Source organism: Melanostigma gelatinosum, assembly GCF_949748355.1.
Source record: "Melanostigma gelatinosum genome assembly, chromosome: 6".
Lineage (NCBI taxonomy): Eukaryota > Metazoa > Chordata > Actinopteri > Perciformes > Zoarcidae > Melanostigma > Melanostigma gelatinosum.
Window position 1 is genome coordinate 6,633,257 of NC_136639.1, and position 19,207 is coordinate 6,652,463.

The window sequence follows — 19,207 nt, forward strand, 5'->3', positions numbered from 1 at the left end:
GATGTATTTTCCAACTGATAAAGCCTGACGCCCTCTCTTTCACAATTACACACAACCCTTCCTCCCTCCAATGAATCATCATTTGGGATTGTGCCTTGCGTATATTTAGCCACTAATAATATACACAGGGGCAGCTGAGCCGTGCCATGATGGTGCTGGGCTGGGCGGAGCTGACAGACTGACTGAATCAGGCCAAGTATCAAACCAGGCCTGTCAGCCATGCAGACCAATGGCCCACTCAGGCCTTTAAAAAAATAAAATAAAACACCAACTCCCAGAAGGCCGGGCTCTCCGCCTCTCCGCCTCCTCTCCCTGACAGCTCGGAGGGAGGTGGAGTATGATGGTGTGTGCGAGTGTGTGTGTGTGTGTGCGCGCACGTGTGTGTAGGAAGGCGGGATTCAGGGAGAAAGATGGAAAAAGAAGAGTGATGGCACGAGAGAAAGGTGGAATAGGAGTTCGGAGAGCGGTAGGAGTCAGAGAGACGGATAGGAAGAGAGACAAAGACCGAGCGCTACTGCACCTCCGCTTCCCATCAAGGACACTGGGTTCATTTTCCGTCTGTCACTGAACAACAATGGCAGCTATAGAGGAGCTGAGAGACTTTCTGTAGCCACTTATCGGTGTACGTGTGTGTGTGCAGTTGAGGGTTTATATGCATGTGTGTGCACATGTGCAAGCATGCAGTATACGTGCTTCTGTTCACGTGTGTGTTTGTGTCTGTCTGTGAACCGGCAGAAGCCCCTTATGTCAGATGGTAAGTGGTCTGGCCACAGTGTGAAACGAGACTGTGGGTCCAGTTCCCCTGCTCACACCAGTGACCCTGTCAATCGCACTATCAGCGTCAGGGAGAAAGAGAAAGAGAGGAAGGGGAAAGGAACAACAAGAGACAGGAGTTGGATGCCTCATCACGTGTGTATGTTTGTGTGTTTGCATTCATGCGTCTCATGTGACAGCTCCTGCCAACGTGGTTTCTCCTGTGTAAGGCAGAGCCCGGCTTTCAGAAAGGTCTCTGTGCACGGACAAATACACAGGCACGCACACTCCCACACAGTGTTCTTGGAGTCAACTGGCAAGTAAACGCTGGGACACTTTGTGTGTGTTGACACCTCTGGCATTAGAACACTTACTGTCGATCAGACGGGTCACTTCATGGAGGACACAGTGAGAGACACGGCGAGAGGGGAGAGTGACAGTGAAGAGGTTTGGGCTTCTCATTTTCTTTGTTGCGACGCCGCACAGAAGACGACTAAGTCAGACTCTCAATGTTAGCAGCTCTCACGCACACATAACAGATGGCAAAAGCAGCAGCTGTGAATACCAAAACTCCTTCATGCTTCCAGGCAGACACATTGGCACAAATGGCATTTAAATACAAATAGCCAGATCAGCTTCTCCCACTGTAAATCCCTCAGCCCCAAAACATTCAGGAGTTTGACATATTCATCCTCCAGCCTTCAGATTCCTAGACTTAAGCATTGCCATAAGGTCTGCCACAGGGGGAGGAACAGCTCTCCCTTTGGTACTGCTAGGACCTTCAATGTTCTTTTGGATGCTGCTTGGAAGCAGTGAAAACCAGCACGCAGTGCCCTCTCCATGTCAAACTTTAAGCCAGTTTGTTAGACTATGTGGCCAAGTCAATTATTTATTTTCTGTCATCCACCATAACCAGCATCCAAAGTAATGCCCAAAGACAACGTATCCAGCAGCTTTTGACTGGTTGTAGAAGCAGCTCACATGTGTCTGTCCAAGTGTGTAAATATGATGCTGGCTGTAGCTCAGACAGGCATGTGTGCTCAGCCAAGCTTCCCTGGACAATGGTTAAAGGTTGAAGCCAGGACAGTGGATGCATACAGATGAGCAATATAATCAGGCAAAATTTTTTTTACCCCCAATATTAATTTCTAATCCTGACAACTCACAGTTCAAATCATCCAAAAGAAATGTTTTCGCATTTAAAAATGCTGAAGATTGAAAATAGATTATCCTCGTCATCATAAGTGCATAAACGTGTGTCCGATATGAAACTCCTCACTGAGACGCTCCTCGAAGTAAATGCAATACAGCGACTCCCATCGGTCTCTCTTGTTGTCATTGAGTTCGGAGGAGACGAGAGACATTGTCGTAGTTGGGAATTGCAAGCTACCACACCGTGGTGTGCTCCAATAACAGCGCCTTCAGACGGAGGGAAACAGAAAGAGAAACAACAAATCACAGACACACAGGGGCAGACAGAAAATGAAAAGTCAATGTGCGAGCGAAGAAGAAGGATGGGGAGGAATACAGAGAGAAGAAAATGAATGGCCCATCTCCATGAAAGTAGCCGTGCCTCTCAAGGTGGGAGCCGGGCAGCTAAAAGTCAACAACCGGAGAATGGATAGGACTGATTGAATTTATAGGAGCTGCTTTCTTATAGGAGATCAATGCCACACACACACACACTCTCTCTCTCACACACACACACACACACTGAGGGAAAGTTCATGTTGGAAGCAGATTTGTTGTCCATCAATACCTCAGTTCCTCCTGACTTCTGAAGAATTAGTAGGAGTGAAAAGCAGCAGCTCAGTCTTTTCTTTTTAAACTTTATTTGCTCATGGATTGTTGACTGAGCAAAAATCAACTTTCACACATTTATGCAGTATGGGCTTTCAGAACAGCCAGAGTCTGGAGAAGCTAAGCGCCTTGCTTGTTGAAAGTTTTTCAAAGGGGGATGACAGCGTTTTACCTGCCCTTAACCTCCTGAACGTCTTGGTTAATCAGTCGATCCAGGATTGGAACCTGCAACCCTTTAAGCCACAGGAGCAGCATCTTTACCGATTGGCCAATTCGCGAGCAATCTGATCTTTTTCGACTGATTTTAATTACGAGGAAACCCTTTTATCTCGAGCTTGTGCGCAGCACTTAAAAGTGGCATCTTAACTGACTCGCCAGTATGAAGCTTAGCGACCGTAAGAGCATTATTCATTATGGAAAAAAGATTTTTTTCTTCGAGAAACAAACGCACACACTTCTGCTGAGCCTAAGTGGTGAGTCCAGCACCATTAGTTACCGATGAAAAATGAGTGCAGGCAGGAAGACAGCAAGAGAGAAGCGAGAGTGAGGAGAGCGCAGTGCGGGGGCAGCGGGAACGAGAGGGAAGAAGAGGAAAGTAGGAGAAGGAACAGAGAGCTCTTTGCAAATCTGTATGTGTGTGTAAGAAAGAGGGGAGGAGAGAGAGAGAGATGAGAGCCAAGAAGAGGTGGCGAAGAAGAGAAACAGGGACTTGGTTGTAGTGAGAGAGCAAGAGCGATATAAGAGGTTGAGAGAGAGAGAGAGAGAGAGAAGTCAGACACAGGGGGACAAAAAGAGAGTTTGAACAAGACAGAAAGGGTAAGACAGCCCAACAGGGAGGAATAGACAAGAATAGGAATGGGTGTCATACATAATCCTGTGTACCTAATATGTATGTCTCTTTTTGTGTGCTTGCCTTTAACTTTCTCTGTCTGGTTTCTTTGCGGGTGTGTGTGTGTCTTAAATAGCAAGTTTTCACTGCAGGAACCCTTTTAGGAACTTTGCTTCAACAGAAGGAACGAGGGCCTTAAATGTGTTCTTGCAGTATGGTCCATAAAAAAACCACCTTAGTACTCTCTCATACAGTGCTGATGATTGGTCCACACCTTTCCATAGTGTTTTACCACCTCCATTTTTAAAAACCCACCACAGAAAACTCTGTGAGTGATTCGATATGGCTGCCGAAGTTCCGGCATTGCCAAAACATTCCAGATGAAACCATCGAGAGATAATTTGACATTGTGAAGTGAAATTTTAAAAAAGTACATGAGAGGTTTTTGTCTTGTTTTGGTGAGTTAATATGCTATAACCACGAAAAATGCTGAGAGGTTAAAAAATGTAACATCACAGCAAAATGAAGGACTGGCTGCAGTTTGTTTTGTTTTTCAAGCAACAAACAACTTGTTGTTTCAATGGGACAGAAATGAGTGTGAAAAGTGATTTCATTCATCAAAAAATTGGTAAAACCAACCATGTGGGAATCCTTGTGCACACACTGGATGCAATATTATCTACGTGGCTGCTTGTGTGTTCGGAGACGCAGAGAGGCGACAGAGAAGGAGAGAAGGAAGTTAACAAGAATGTATGTGACAGAAAAAAGTAGGAGAATTAATCTCCCATTAACTTCTAAGTAGAGGTTTCAAAGGTTGAACAAGTGTGTGTCTCTGTGTGTGCGTGAGACAAAGAAAAGGTAGGAGGATAAATCTTCCATGAACCTTTAAATCAAAGTACAAAAGTGGAACAAGTGTGTGCTTGTAAGTCTGACTGTGTGTGTGTGCGCACATGTGTCATCTACTACTACGTGCATTTCTCCCCCGCACACACACTTACTGTATGCACACGTACAAAAGACGGAGAAAGAAAGATCGTCGGCGAGGATCACATGCGTTGAATCCAGGGCATGTGCCTTGCTCGAGGGCATTGCAACCCCAACACACATCAGCATGACGGATTAAAAGTATCAACGTAAATCCCCTTTTCATCACGGAGGCCTTCAACTGTGTCAGAATAAGAGCAGCGATGCCATTGTTCCTTTCCCTGTACACTCTCTGATCCTGTAGAAGTTTTCTTTCCGTCTCTTAAAACACTCCAAGAAGAAAAACTTCACTGGTGTTCCTGGCAAAGACATGGAATCTTTTAGAAAAAGGCATCGTAAATTAGCAGATTAGCATCAAACCACACTGATTATGAGAAAAGGAGCTGAAATGAAAATGAATGAACAAAAAATGACATTTGTCTTTGGAAAAAAAACGTATTCATAAGTGTGAGAGTGTGTGTATATACGCCTGTGTTGTATTTAACGATCTCCTCTTTTCGGACCCTCTCCTCTACCCTGAGGTCATATTCTAGTTAAAACCCTGTTTTACTTGCTCTCATTTCCTCTCTGACACACCAACATCCTCCACCGTCCCACCCTGCTCTCTCTAAAAGCACATTATCAGCCACTTACCTCTATTTAGCATGGCATCGATTCACGATGAACGAGCATCAAATGTCACCAAACGCCCCGGGGCGATGCCCTATTCGTTAGCTCCCATGCTAATGTCCCTGGCCATTTGTTGGGACATGCTAATGTGCTAATCAGAGCGGAAGAAATGTTGAGCCTTAGGGGGCAAAGTTTTGGCCACACTTTGGTCCTCTGCCAGCGAGCTCGGGTCACACACACACACACACACACACACACACACACACACACACACACACACACACACACACACGCACGGGTCACTTAAGGGGATATTACAGAGACTTATCAATTCCCTGGAGGCTTACATTGATCCTCCTCACAAGAGTCTGAATCAGGATGACTAATCTTCTACATCCATACAAATAGAATGACGGCTTCCAGCAGTTACAGCTACTGTAAGCTACTGTAAGTGAGCTCTCTCTCAAGCTGTAACATGGTGTCACATCTTTCACACGTACTGTATACATGCATATATGCATATATGCATATAGGCTGACAGTAAATCAGTTCTTGAAATGTTTGCATTATTCACTCATAATTTGTTTCCATATCGTTAAGAAATCAAGTTGATTAAAGAGTTAAACGTTTCACTTTTGCGCAGTGTAAGAAGTGGAGACGCGTCGTTCATTTACTTCTGAAGTCTTTGGTGTTAAGCCTTGTGATGTGCTTTTCTTTTTAGGAGTTCTGTTTATATTGGACTTGTGGTTGTTATTTGTCGCCAACTGGAGGTCGTAGTCCTTGCACCGTTTTGTTTGGCACTACATCACGGAGACTAGTATAAGGCTGCTGGGACCATTTTCCTTGAATAAAACTTGCAGCAGTCGTCTACAAAACCGCACCTTTGCCTCCGTCTGATTTTAATGCAGCATAGCGCTTCTTTTTCACCCCCTTGTCTCTGGCAGTCTTTCATTGGATCTGACACTGAACACAACTCGTAAAACCCCTGCCTCAGCAATGTCGGGCAGAGAAGGAAGAAGAACGAGAGAGAGAGAGAGAGCGCGAGAGAGAGAGAGAGAGAGAGAGAGAGAGAGAGAGAGAGAGAGAGAGAGAGAGAGAGAGAGAGAGAGAGAGAGAGAGAGAGAGAGCGAGAGGAAAATGGTGTGACAGAAGTGAGTGGAGAATGAAAAAGGCAGACAGATGGCAAAATGGAGAAAAAAAGAAGCGGAATGCTTGTTAGCACCTCACTGGCCCAAATAAATATAAGATGACACACCTGACTGGTAATTAGTCTCAAGAGCATTCGTGCCTCTGTGTGTAACAGTGAAAGCGTGTGAAAGCATGTGGGCTTGTGAGTATTTTTGTGGGTTATGTTGGAAACCTCACTCAAACTGTGGATGTGTGTGTGTGTGTGTGTGTGTGTGTGTGTGTGCGTGCGTGCGTGCGTGCGTGCGTGCGTGCGTGCGTGCGTGCGTGCGTGCGTGCGTGTGTGTGTGTGTAATGGAAAGGAGGGCAGAGGCCTTTGCATGTGTCCAAGCTAATGGGTATCCTGGCACACATAATCAGAACTGTTAATCATGGAGAGAGGAGGGCGAGAGAGAGAGAGAGAGAGAGAGAGAGAGAGAGAGCGGAGAGAGAGAGAGAGAGAGCGAGAGAGAGAGAGAGAGAGAGAGCGAGAGAGAGAGAGAGAGAGAGAGAGAGAGAGAGAGACCGTGAAACAGGGAAAAGAAGGTTCCACTGATGCCAAAATGAGGCGACTAGCAGCGAGAGAAAAAGGTTGAAAAGTAAATAGTGGCAGAGAGGGAGGGTGTGAAAGGGTGAAATGTTACAGAACTGTCATTTGAATTGAATTACTTGGCGGGCGGAGGAATGAGATCGAAAAGGACGCAAGAAAAAGTGAAGGGAAGACAGAGGGATGGAAATGGATTTTACTTGCTGGCTCGTCAACAAACTTGCATCATTGGCCTGGCTTTAGTCAATATCCAATCTGAAAAACAATCATCTTAACACTTACATATTGTTCCAGATCAAAACAGGGGGAAATATGCCAGCAAAATACCACAGAATAAGGTTTGGCATATCACCTCACACACACACACACACACACACACGCACCAAGAATGTAGTAACACACACTTTCCTTTCTTTCTCTTTAAATTACAACTGAAACACACACACACCTCTCCCATACCATCACTTTCTCAGCTCCAGGGCTAAGCTTTATTGTCCTTGCGTGCTATTTATAGATTATGTTTGTTCATTCTCCCTTGTGTTTAGTTTGATGTTATGCGCTCGATTGTTGTCTTCTATTTTTCCTCCAGGGGTGAGATATTTTTGCAGCACCAATTGGGGTTTTTATGTCTCACCTGCACAGATTGCAAATCCTCATTTTTCAGGATTTTCCATTTATACATGCAAATAAATGAAACCATAAAACAATACTCTATGAGCAACACAAATCAACCAGAGGCTGCTCTTGGTCTTGAGGAGACAACAGAACATTACCACTTCTTCCTTGTTGACAATAAAAGGTGAACGGAAATACTGTGAAAACGTTTTTCCTCAAAAATATCATGCCATGAGCATTTGGAGAGTAACACAATGGATAAAGAGCTAAACTGAGGAACATATTGGAATAAATATTAATTTTGCTGGCCAAACACAACCATTATATGATTTCACTCTGCATCCCATGGCTTTGTCCTTTACATATGGCAATGTACCCTCTATTAATTAGCTCAACAATGGCAAGAAATGTTTAAATTTGTCATAAAAGAGTCACTGATAGTGTCACATACAAACGGCTACATCCAGTCCTGAAATGTGTAGCCATAGCAAAGTGCCTTAAACCTGCATTCACTCTGATGTCATCAGGGGGCAACTCCGTTGGTCGTAAAAAGAAGTCTGATTGCATGGAAGTCTATGAGAAAATGACTCTTCTCACTCCATTTATTACCTCAGTTAACATTGTAAACATGAGTGTATGGTCTCAATCACCAGTTTCAAGTCTTCTTCAATACAGCTTGAGGTTTCATTATGACGTCTCTTTAGGAGACCTCTCTCTCTATTGTTGTATCTTGACAGGCAATATGTGTCATGACTGAACTGGAAAACCGATACAGCACTAGGACACGCTCATACACACACACTACACACACACACACACACATAGCATGGTCCAGGAGGTAGGGGGTTCTTTTATGTCCTTGAGCAAGACACTGAACCCCTAACTGCTCCTGATGAGCGGTGTATGAATGTGTGTGAATGGGTGAATGTTGGCATGTGTTGTAAAGCGCTCTGAGTTGTCGGTAGACTAGAAAAGCGCTGCATAAATGCAGTCCGTTTATGATTGATTATAAACAATGGCTTTAGCCCGAGCAGTCTTTTTCTTTGTGTGTGCCAGAGAGGGGTAGTGTTTGTATTTGTGTGTATTTGCGTGTGTGTGAGTGTGAAAGGCAAGGTAATTAGGTAATCAACAGCTGTGCCAGACAGACAGGAAGCAGCTTGTTAAGGAACTGAAACGGAGATGGAAATAGATAATGAGAGAGAAGGAGAGGTAGAATGAGCCACATATAAACAGAACAAAATGTATTTAAAATAAAAGGTTGAAAAACAGGAACAGAGCAGGAAAAAAACAGAAGAGAACCAGAACTGAGAGTGAGAGAAAGACTGAGGAGTGATGGGAAGATGAAGGGTTTAGGAAGAGAGAAAAGAGAGGAGAGAGACAGGGGGGGGGGAATCAAGAGAGAAATAAGTCAGATCCGAGTTCTTCAAAACATTCTTCTCATTGATTTCCTGCCTGCCTTTTCTTCACCTCAACGCAAAAGTTCATGAGGTCAAGAAAATAATTTAAGAAGAAATAAACCGTTTAGAAAACTCATTGACTTTGAGAGGAGTTACCAGCTGGTGTCCACCATTGTTGTTTGGATGTGTGTCGCCTTTGCATTGCAAAGTGGTTGGAGAGGTAGAGGTAAAATATTTCATTTCAGCTACACATAAATCTACTGGCAAGCTCTTGCTTGTGTCAGAGCAGAACAATGTGATGGCTCCAGCCATACAGCTACTAAATATAATTGGATTACATGGAGAAGGCACTTACTCAAAATACAATTAAGGACAAAATGAATGTCAGAAGACCTTGTCAAGTGACACAAGCATCATTTCAATATTAATGCCATTTATCCAGTGAGACCTGTACTTGTTGAAATCAAAACTGTGTAGAACTCAGATAAAGTTTGCAGCTTGCACGCTGCCCAGTAGCCATGACTGCAGCAGAATATATTTAAATAAAGATGCATCGCCAAGACAGTCTCTGTTGATACAGTAACTATTGTGCAATGGGTGTAAATATTGGTCGTTTTGCTGGAGGAAATAAAGCCATGGTAAATTGGATTTTGCAGGGAGAAATAAACTGGCACACAGGAAGTGATGTGTTTTTGTCAGCAGCAAACTAAGTTTATTTGGAACAAATTTAAAGAAGAACTGTGTCATTAGAACCTTGAATGAATGAGACCGCCACCAGAAACATGCCGTTTCAGTCAACAGAAAACCCAGGGGACATGGCGCTACCAAGCTGTGATGCCAGTTGATTGGCATGTCGCCTCCTAAAAAAACATTCCATGAAATGAATAACTAAATAAATGGATTTTAAGATGTAGCCTTCAATCCCCCCCCCACACTTCCCAGTTCTCAAAGGGATTCACTAAAGCAAACCACAATGCGCTGACTCTTGTCTCCCTTTCTTTCTCCATCATGCCCTCACTCTTCGCTTGATGTTGAAGACATGTAAGCAGAGGAGCTTCAAAGTGAAGACCATTGTCTAATCCCCATCATGGCCCCCCCTCTGTCTGTCCTGTCCTTTTTTCCCCTCGCTGTCTTAGCATGTAAGGACAACCAGGAAAAGTAAACAGCTGCTTGTTTCCTTTTCCGGCATTCCTTTACTCCCTCTGTCGCCACCCTCCCTTCCTCCTGCTCACTGCTAAAAATACAGGCATTCACCAGAGCCATGAAAGAAAAGGACGTCGAATTGGTTCCCCCCCCCCTGCCTCCCACCATCCTTCTCCTCTCCCCTTCTCTATAAGCTGCCCATTAAAGTGAAAAACATTCAGCCAAAGCAAAGATGTCGATCCTTTCCTCTCTCCACTGCTCTCCTCCTCTCCCAGCATGTTTTTACAAAGTGGTTTGAATAGTGTGTCATCTTAGCCTCCGTGTTCTGCACATCAGTACGTCTCTTCTCCCTCCTTTTATATTCTGTCTTTATATTGTTATTAACAATACTATTTGCTCATTATTTAAGTTTCTATTAGTCAGAGGGTGTTATGATCGGGGTGTCAAAGAGCTTAGTCACCGCCACCGTGTTGTCTTTCCCTCCACTGAGAAATACGCTGAGTTTTCGTCTTACAAAAAATCAAATCTGCACCACTGATGTATCATTATTATAATTATTACTATCATTAAGTGGGTTTTATTTCCCATCGTATGCATTCTATCTCTTCTATGTTATCATATTATTATCTTCTAAAATGTGTTTCTTATGTCTGGATGCTTTTAATGTTCAATGTTGTTGCTGAAATGTGCTTTTCTTGCAGGGCAGCTGGATTCTCGCCATGTCACAAGATCACCTGAGAATCATGGGATCACATATGAGATTCCACACTGTCAGGGTTCAAGAAGGCCTTTCTGACCTGCAAGCCAGAGCACGGACCAATCGGCGTCCTGTGAGGAGCTACAGGCAGCTATGGCCGCGGCTTAGCTGTGTGCGAGACACCAAACAGAGGCGACTGTTTGTTCTAAACAAAGATGGCAACTCCTAAAGAGTTCAGCGTTGATGCTGCATTTGGATCCATTATATCAGAACTGGAGGGTATTTCTTCACTGAAAGCAAAGAACAGCACTGAAGGCTTTTCTCAACGGAAAATGTATTTTTGCTCCTACTCCCTATACTCACTTTGGCCAGAGTTTGATTGACAGATGGTTCATCCAATCACCTGCAACATATTTTTTCAAGATGCCTGCCCTCTTCCAAACTGTTTCCAGGAACAGGTTCTCAGATGGTTCTGTGTAACAAACCATCTGGCCGGTCAGGTTAGAAATGTGCTGCTGTATGAATAAAATTCCAGGGTTTAGCAGACTCAGCCGGTGTTGACTTCTTGTCCGGCGGTTGGATTATATTATTATTATCAACCCCCCCATTCTCACAAAGTAAAGGAACTTTTTCCTCTATTTTTCTTTTCCTTTTCTTCTTTCTGCAGATCCTTTTAGCCTCCTCCTGGGAGACGGAGGCGCTTGGCCCCCCTCAGTTTGTCGTTCGTTCGCTCCTGCATGCTCGAGAGCTCTCGACTCAAGGACACAAGCTCAGTTTCTGATTTACACAATGAAAATAATTAATTTAACAGCAGCAATGGGACCCTGCGGTTCCTGTCGCCGAAGCCTCCTAGGAGGCCTAGGAGGGCAAAAGCAGGAGGAGACAATGAAAGAATGGAGCTGGATGGAAAAGGGAGGCAAAGAAAGGACGGGAGGAAAGAGGGGAGGGTTGGATGAGAGAGCTAAAGGAGGACAGGTTGTGTGGCGTGGAAGAGACGGAGGACATGTGGGACGCAGGGAGGGAAGGGATGGGAATAAGAGAGGGACAAAAGAAGAGAAATGCAGAAAGGGACGTTTGACACCTCTTCCCCGGCAACACACAAACACATATACACACTCATCCGCACAAGGGACACGGAGTTAGTGTTAGCATCGGCACTGCCGCTCGCTCTATGACACTGGACATCTCTAAGGAGAGGGACTCGAACACGCGGGGTCCGCGTAGGTCGCCTTAATTAGCCACACATCCCGCTACACAGGCTTCCCAGGGGGTGGGGGGGGGGGGGGGGGGGTCTAACAGGGGCATGGAGGGTGAGGAGAAGAAAGATGGGGGAGGCAGCGGGGAGCGAGGGAGGAATGGGTGTTAGAGAAAGGGGAATAAGCCAGTGGGATTGGAAGGTTATTTAAAGCATGGCCTACAAAAACATTCAGAAAAGTACAGTGTGCGTGTTTGCATGGGTGTTTGTGTGTTTAGTCACGAGTGACCGATACCATGTGTGTGTGTGTGTATTAACTTCACAGTCAGGATGAACCCTGGGATCCCACGCAGTTTATTCAATAAATTCAGTTTGTGTGTGAAGCCAGTGCGTGCATGTGTGCGCGCCTGCATGCACCCACACTTGCATACATGTATGCATATGAGTACGGCCTGGTGATTGAGTGTGCTCAGGTGGCCAGGGTCATTTCAGTGAGTGACAGAATGATGCTAGGCGAGGCTGTACACACAAAACCCATCCATATCTGCGAGGCCTAATTAGCCAGCCCAGGTCATCGCTCAGGGCGATGATAGAGTGTCGGAGCACATGAACGCTCACCAAAGCACACGTAATGAATACAAATGCTGCCTTTATCCCACCGAATATCGCTGCTTTTTGCCCTTTTTCCTGTAATTGACAGCTAGTGTTTTCCTCCGCTTACATAAAATGTCTCATAACCTGGAGAATTACAGGACTATCCTTTGAAGAGGTGTGCCTTCTCCCTTTGTGCCTTCTGAATTGAGTCTTCAGCCTAAGAAACTCAGTATACAGTGTTTTTGGGAGGACTGTCACATGGGTCAATTAATTGGATGACGGCATTGAACTCCAGAGGAGGTAAATTATGGGGCACCTTGGAGACAAGCTGATGGATCTAAACTGAAGTTACAAGGACTTAAATCAAATGCATTCGGATGAGCCATGCTCCCAAAAGTATTGTCTTGGAAGATGACAGGTTTATTTTAAGATGGTTTATTCACTTACAGGTATGAACAAAGCTGGCACCGTCCTGGGTTTGGACCAAAAAACAAACAATTATAATTAAGAATACATGTTGGTTTTTAATTAGCTCTCCCTAGTACCTATATTCCCTTCTCTGCCTCTTTCAACCTCTTCTTTTCTGTCTGTTTCTACTTTTGCTCCTTGAACATTTTTTTCCCTTTTGTGCTGTCAACCTCCAGCTTACAAGTCTTTCTTTCCTCCCTTATCTCTCCCCTCCTCCTTCTTCTTCTCCATGTTCACCCAGATTGTCCTCTCTCAATTCCAAAAACTCAAAGCCTGGTTGCAGTTTATCGGCTGTAAAACCTGGACATCTTTACAGCTCTCAAACACAAACCCGGCTCCTACTTTAAACCCCCCCCCCCCCCCAAAAAAAATCCAGGCAAAATGTTTGTTTGGGACCAAATTATTCTTCAGGGTCAAGAGGAAAAATAGAGTACTATGAAGAGCAGGGAGGAAGAAAGTCATTGGTGAAGCTTCAATATACTATAAAGCAACCAAAACACATATTGTTTGAGTACTGTGTACATAAATGCACCTTTAGAGACACTTTTGGCCTCAAGTCTGTATTGAGCAATAAAGGGAAGAGAGAAGGAAGGAAGGAAGGAAGGAAGGACAATAAACACTGTCCATTACCACTGGGGTGGTCATTTCCTCTGCTCTTCTGTTAAAGGACCCCCACAGACATTTTTATTTGTTTGTGTGTGTGTGTGTGTGTGTGTGTGTGTGTGTGTGTGTGTGTGTGTGTGTGTGTGTGTGTGTGTTTGTGTTTGTGTACACTTGCACTATTATCCTTGTGATTTTTTTATATTTCATTCAGGGATATATCTATACTCAGAGGATGAGGTGTTGAAATGCAGTAGATAAAAACTCTCTATAATATACTGGAAGCTTGGGATGAGGAAAAGCAGAGTTGGGGGATAGCAAAGCGAAAATGTTTTGCAATTTTATGGGAATTATGAACTGGGAGACACGATTATTTAAGACCGATTCGATTGAAAAGTCAACTAAACTCTTGTGCAGCCATCTTACCACCTGGATAATTGAGATACAACTGAGCTGGTTCGGGATTTGGGTTTGGATTTTGATTAACTTCCAAATTTGATGAATGGTACAATGAAGACTCATTGTGATTGACAAGTTGCTTCCACAGTGTTATCTGTGTTTTCGTTTTAGAACTTTCACTTTAAGTTGTTCATGTGTGTTTGTATGTGTGTATGTGTGGATATGCTCTATGGACTGTGCAGGAGGTCTTGTTGAGGATGCATGCATGTCAAAAACGTCTTTATTGTGTCTGAAAGCTGGGAACTCTGGGAGTGTGTTTACATGATTGCTTTTAAACTTGGATTTCTTATTGCAGCATGCACAGTTTGTCTACAGTAGTGGCCATACAATACAATATGAATAAGCCATTTGTCAAAGATACTGTAGAAGGTACACAGGATGCTGTTTTCTGCCATGATCTTAGATTTTAAATGTAATTAATGAGATATCAGCACCCAGAATATGTTATTCATCAACGGGAAAGTAATGTAAGTTTATTCTCGCTTGTTAATTCACTGACTTGCCAGTTTGTAGTGAAAAAGCAGCTCACGTGGAGCTGTTAGTTTTGCTCACATTTCAGCTTAGAAAGAATCCAATTTGATTGAAAGCCTTTTCTTTGTTGTATTTTGTTGTATTTGGTTGAACTGCAGTGTTCAAGATTAAAGCTTACGCAACACTATTGATGAAGATAAATTCAACAACACAGCGCCCAACAAACTGTCACCGTCTATTTAAGACCATTGTTCATATGAGAATGTGAATAAAACAAGCCGGCATCTTAAGAAAAAGCATGAGCTCACTGTCACTCTGTTTGGTCCTTAACATGAGAGGGTACATGGACACAAAATGACTGAAAATAAACACAAAACAACCGAAAGAATACAGATAACGGCAACAAATGACCCAAAGACTCCAAAGGCACGCAAATCAAAGAAAAATGGATGCAGAACCACCACGAAGAGATCAAAAACGATGAAAAGTAGACTCATTGAGACTCAAGTTTGGATGAGGTGGGGGGGCCTCCTACATGTCTGTGCCCAGGAGCCCATTGTCCCATAATCCATTCATGGTAGCATTTCATTAACCCACTGTCATTCAGCGTTTGGAGAATATTTCTACTACCTCTTTGTCTTCCCATCATTTTCTCCTCTGCTTCAGAAACTCGTTGTGTGTAGAAGGTTTAAGCATCTCAAAAGTCCTCCTCCCCACTGCTAACAGGTCTTCACTTAGGAGCTCTCTTAAGGACGAAGATGCTTTGTGAACAACTTTTATCTTTCCCAGGATCTTGTCTTATAACTGGAAGAGAAATATCTTAGAAAACATCAGTTTAAAACATCAGTCACTGAAATCAACTCTTTGAAGCAGGAAGCTTCATGAATACGGCCCCTCGTGTTAACTGTTCAGAAACAATCACCTCTCATGTGCAACAATTTCACAAATTTCCTGGAAAATTTCTGCTATGATTTTGATTTAGTTTCATCATCTTACACGTAGCACAGAAATGCTTTATTGCTTTCTGTCAACAAATGTATTTATTTTTACTTGCAGTATAATATATTTGACGATGGTTCAGCAACTTACTGTAAAATCATTAAACGGCTTCTGTTGCTGCCACTACAAGTAAAGGGCTCAGGATGACGAAAAACTTGGAAAATTAGCACGCGCAAGCACACACATACACAACCACAAAAACACACACACAAGCAGATAAATAGCCCGTCCCTGTATGGAGTGTGAGCAGGGCATTACCCCAGTTTGGCTATCGAACGAGGCCCATTAGTGTTAATCCATCTAATCATGATCATGAAATAGAGCACTGTTTCCATGGGATCATCAGCCACACTCAAACCATCGCACATTTTCCTCATATTACAAAACTAAGGTGATCCTGAGCCTGTTCCACTTCCTGTTGGATTAAATTCATTCAACATGCAAAGTAATAAAACGGCTGTAAACATAGCGGGAAGATCAGAGAAACTCATTTTACAAGTCAGACAAAACTCCAGAGAGGCTGTAAAAATAATGACACAGTATCAGGAACAACACTGAAAACTCAACAAGGTCAAACCTACTACATAAGCAACACCCTTTTATGGATGGAATAAAGTATAAACTTCAATACGTTTAGAACTAGAAATAATAAACATAGCAGGATTATACTGCATCATAAGATGATATTGAAATGATGCTAAAATAGCATGCAGTGAAAGATGATTGAATGACTTGAAATGATAATCAAAATGAATTCCAAAGGACATAACTTGCTCGAGGGCGCTTCAATGGCATTTTCTGAGGTAGAGGAGACACACACATGCACATCCAAACGTCTCATTGTATTTTATTTTTCAGAGCACGGGTACACAGCGGCAGAAGGGCAGGGAGGCAGAACTGAGCAGAGTGTCAATAACACAGTGTGAGGGTGCTGTGTAATTACAGCTAAGTGATATCAGAATGGCCAAATAGTGAGAAATGGCCAAATAATGTATAATTACCGTATAATCAAAATCAATAAAGAAACAAATGAGTGTTGAGAAGCTCTGATCCAAACTTCTGGGCAAGTACGGGTGCTTTAATGAAACAAAAATGAAGTTCCCTGGTATGCGTGATGATGGAACAGCAATTAACATCATAATCAAAAACTGGTTTCTTTTTTGGTCTTTTTTGGTCAACCTACATACATGTATACAAAAGTACCATGCATGCGAGACAGCATATATACATGCGCCCACCTCATAGACACACATGGCCATAAACACATGCATAGGCCCACATGAAAAACACACCCACACACACAGCGAAGCCTACGCTTCGGTTCTAATTCGTGCATCCACTCACCACACAGTCTATTATACGCATACACCGTATCATGTCACATCATATTATATCACAGAACAACAATAGGTAACAGGAATCAATACACAAGATTCATTGTCAGAGGAAGCAATCATTCCACCCACGCATTCATAAAAAAACCACACTTGCTGTTTCATGTCTCAACCAGTAATATCTCATTAGAGATTAATACAGATCAGCTCTTTTAATTAGCCATCCTGCCCACACAATCGCTGATAAAAGCCCGTGATCTTGCCTGTTGTACGCTGGCAACGATCTGTATATACTGTGTGTGTGTGTGTGTGTGTGTCTTCCCTGTGTTAGCTTCACTCCCAACTACAGCCTTCATTGCTGTTTCATTAGAGAGGTAACACAGAGGCATTGCATTGTATCAGCCCTGCTGCTTGTGTGTGTGTGTGTGTGTGTGTGTTCTGTTTGTAGTGCAGGCCTGTGCACTTGTATATATTTGTGCTTGCCGCTTCATAATCTGAGCTTTTAGGCACCTTTATTTTGTTTACGGTATCACTTTGAAGACAGCAGGAGTGAGTATGTTTGTAAGTGGATGTAAATGTGAAAGAATGTGTTTGCTTCTCATTACATGTCTTTGTGAGACAGCCATATCATAATCTGGTTTCCAAAGCATCACTTTCTGTGTTTACCCTGACGTCACTTTGATGAGTTTTTCCTTCAGGGCAAAACCCCCCCCAAAAACCCCAAAACATAAAAAAAAGCTCATGTAAATAAGCAGCCGCTTAGAATCATCCATCTGAACACCTTTAACAACAGCGTCCCGATGAGCGACAACAGGCCGGGACAATAACTTCCTTGCCTTGAGGCTACAATGTTTGGCACATCCCAAAATTCATCAGACACATTCAGTTTCCCCTAGCCATGCTGAAGAGGACCAGGGGAGTCCGTCAGCAATTCATTAAAGAAATGTGGACATTTCTGTTCACCAGTTGACTCTTTAGCCCTTCCACAAACAGCACAGTGAGGCATGTGCTGTAGGGGAATGGAAAGCTTGACATGCGTTGCAGGGTAACAAGGGGAGGTTGGGCTTAGCAATTAAAGATACGACTCCCAACGGCGTTTTGATATCCTTCCAAAGTCCAAACTAACTACGGTACATCCTTTACCATACCGTACAAAGACAAGCTCCAAAGTCTTGAAAGCATCCGATGGAAACTTTCGTCTCATGCTCTTAATAATTAGAAAGCTTAAAGCTGTTGTGTCATCAGTTTTATTTCCCTTAGTGCCAGATTTGGGTCACCCGTTGGTGCCGATGACGTCCATCAGTCAAGGCTAGACGTGGCTAACGGCTAGCTAAGTGGTGCTCATCGAGCTGGGGTCCTGTTATAATAGTTTCATGCAATAGGAAGTCATTCATCAGCACCGTCCTCAAGCAGCAGAGAGGGAGAGGCAGAGAGCAGAGAGGGGAGAAGGAAGGTGATGAGGGACAGTGAAGCAGGAACTTCGGTCACTCCAACACAAGGTTGAAGGAAGAGATGGATGGAGAGACAGATGAGGTGAAAAAGCGAGAGAAAGAAAAGAGGATCAAAACTCATCCATGTTTACTGGTCAGTAAGTTGAGTAAATAGTTTCCAGCTGTCAGCCAGCATGGTACATCTAGCATTCAGTATTTTAAAAGGTTAAAAGGTATTAAAAGGTTATTAAACAATTCACTAAATCTATGAGCATTACTGCAGGACAGCGGTTAGTCACTTGAAAATAGCACAGTTCAGTTCAACTTATGTACTTATATTTAATAATCACTTCCCTGAGAGTTGTTCCAAAATGCCATTTACTGTATCCATTTTAAAAATAGTTTAACATTTAAAAAATGCACAAGAACAAAAAGGGTATACGCCTCTCCCTCAAAGGTGTTAGTAAATTCACAATAACTATTCATCCCCACTGTACATGTGTTGATCACAGAGTAGGAATACATTTGTTGACAGTTGTCCTTGGAGCTTGTGTGTGAGTCAAACCACTGGTATCTCCTGGATCAAGGCTATTTCACTTCATGTACTTCAATCCCCCGACCTGTTACACGTGCATTGTGTTGTGTGTTACACGTACATTGTGTTGTGTGTTACACGTGCATTGTGTTGTGTTTGCACTGTTGCCTTGTGCACTTTGAATCACTATTTCTCTGCTACCAGTTAACCTCAGTCTCTGTTTGCCATCTTGATTTTACCTTCTTTAAGTGAAACATTTATCTCACCACCTTGTGTTTCTTTTTTAAGTCTCACCCAGACTTATCGTATTTCATCCGTCTTTGTTTTTTTTTGTATCAATGAGATGACAACCTTTTACCCATGCACTGGGTCACCCGACACATTAGCTGCTTTTACCCTCCCGACACAAACTAAACTCACAAGCGCAAATCCACATACAACACGAACATAACCAACCAGGGCAGAGCAATTACCAAGTTAAGGGCAAATTGAGTGTGACACACGGGTCCGTGCTTTCCACTGCTGCTTTTTAGCCCACTGTGTATGTGTAGTACATACTCATGGTGTGTGTACAGTACAGGTGG

General features: G+C 43.3%; 1 protein-coding gene across 1 annotated transcript in view; it reads right to left on the reverse strand.

The window, feature by feature from the left end:
- The window catches only part of LOC306778629 (transmembrane protein 132C), a gene marked incomplete at both ends in the record, with an annotated part of 187,461 nt that overhangs the window by 62,598 nt on the left and 105,656 nt on the right, over nucleotides 1-19,207 (reverse strand). The window lies entirely within an intron of this gene.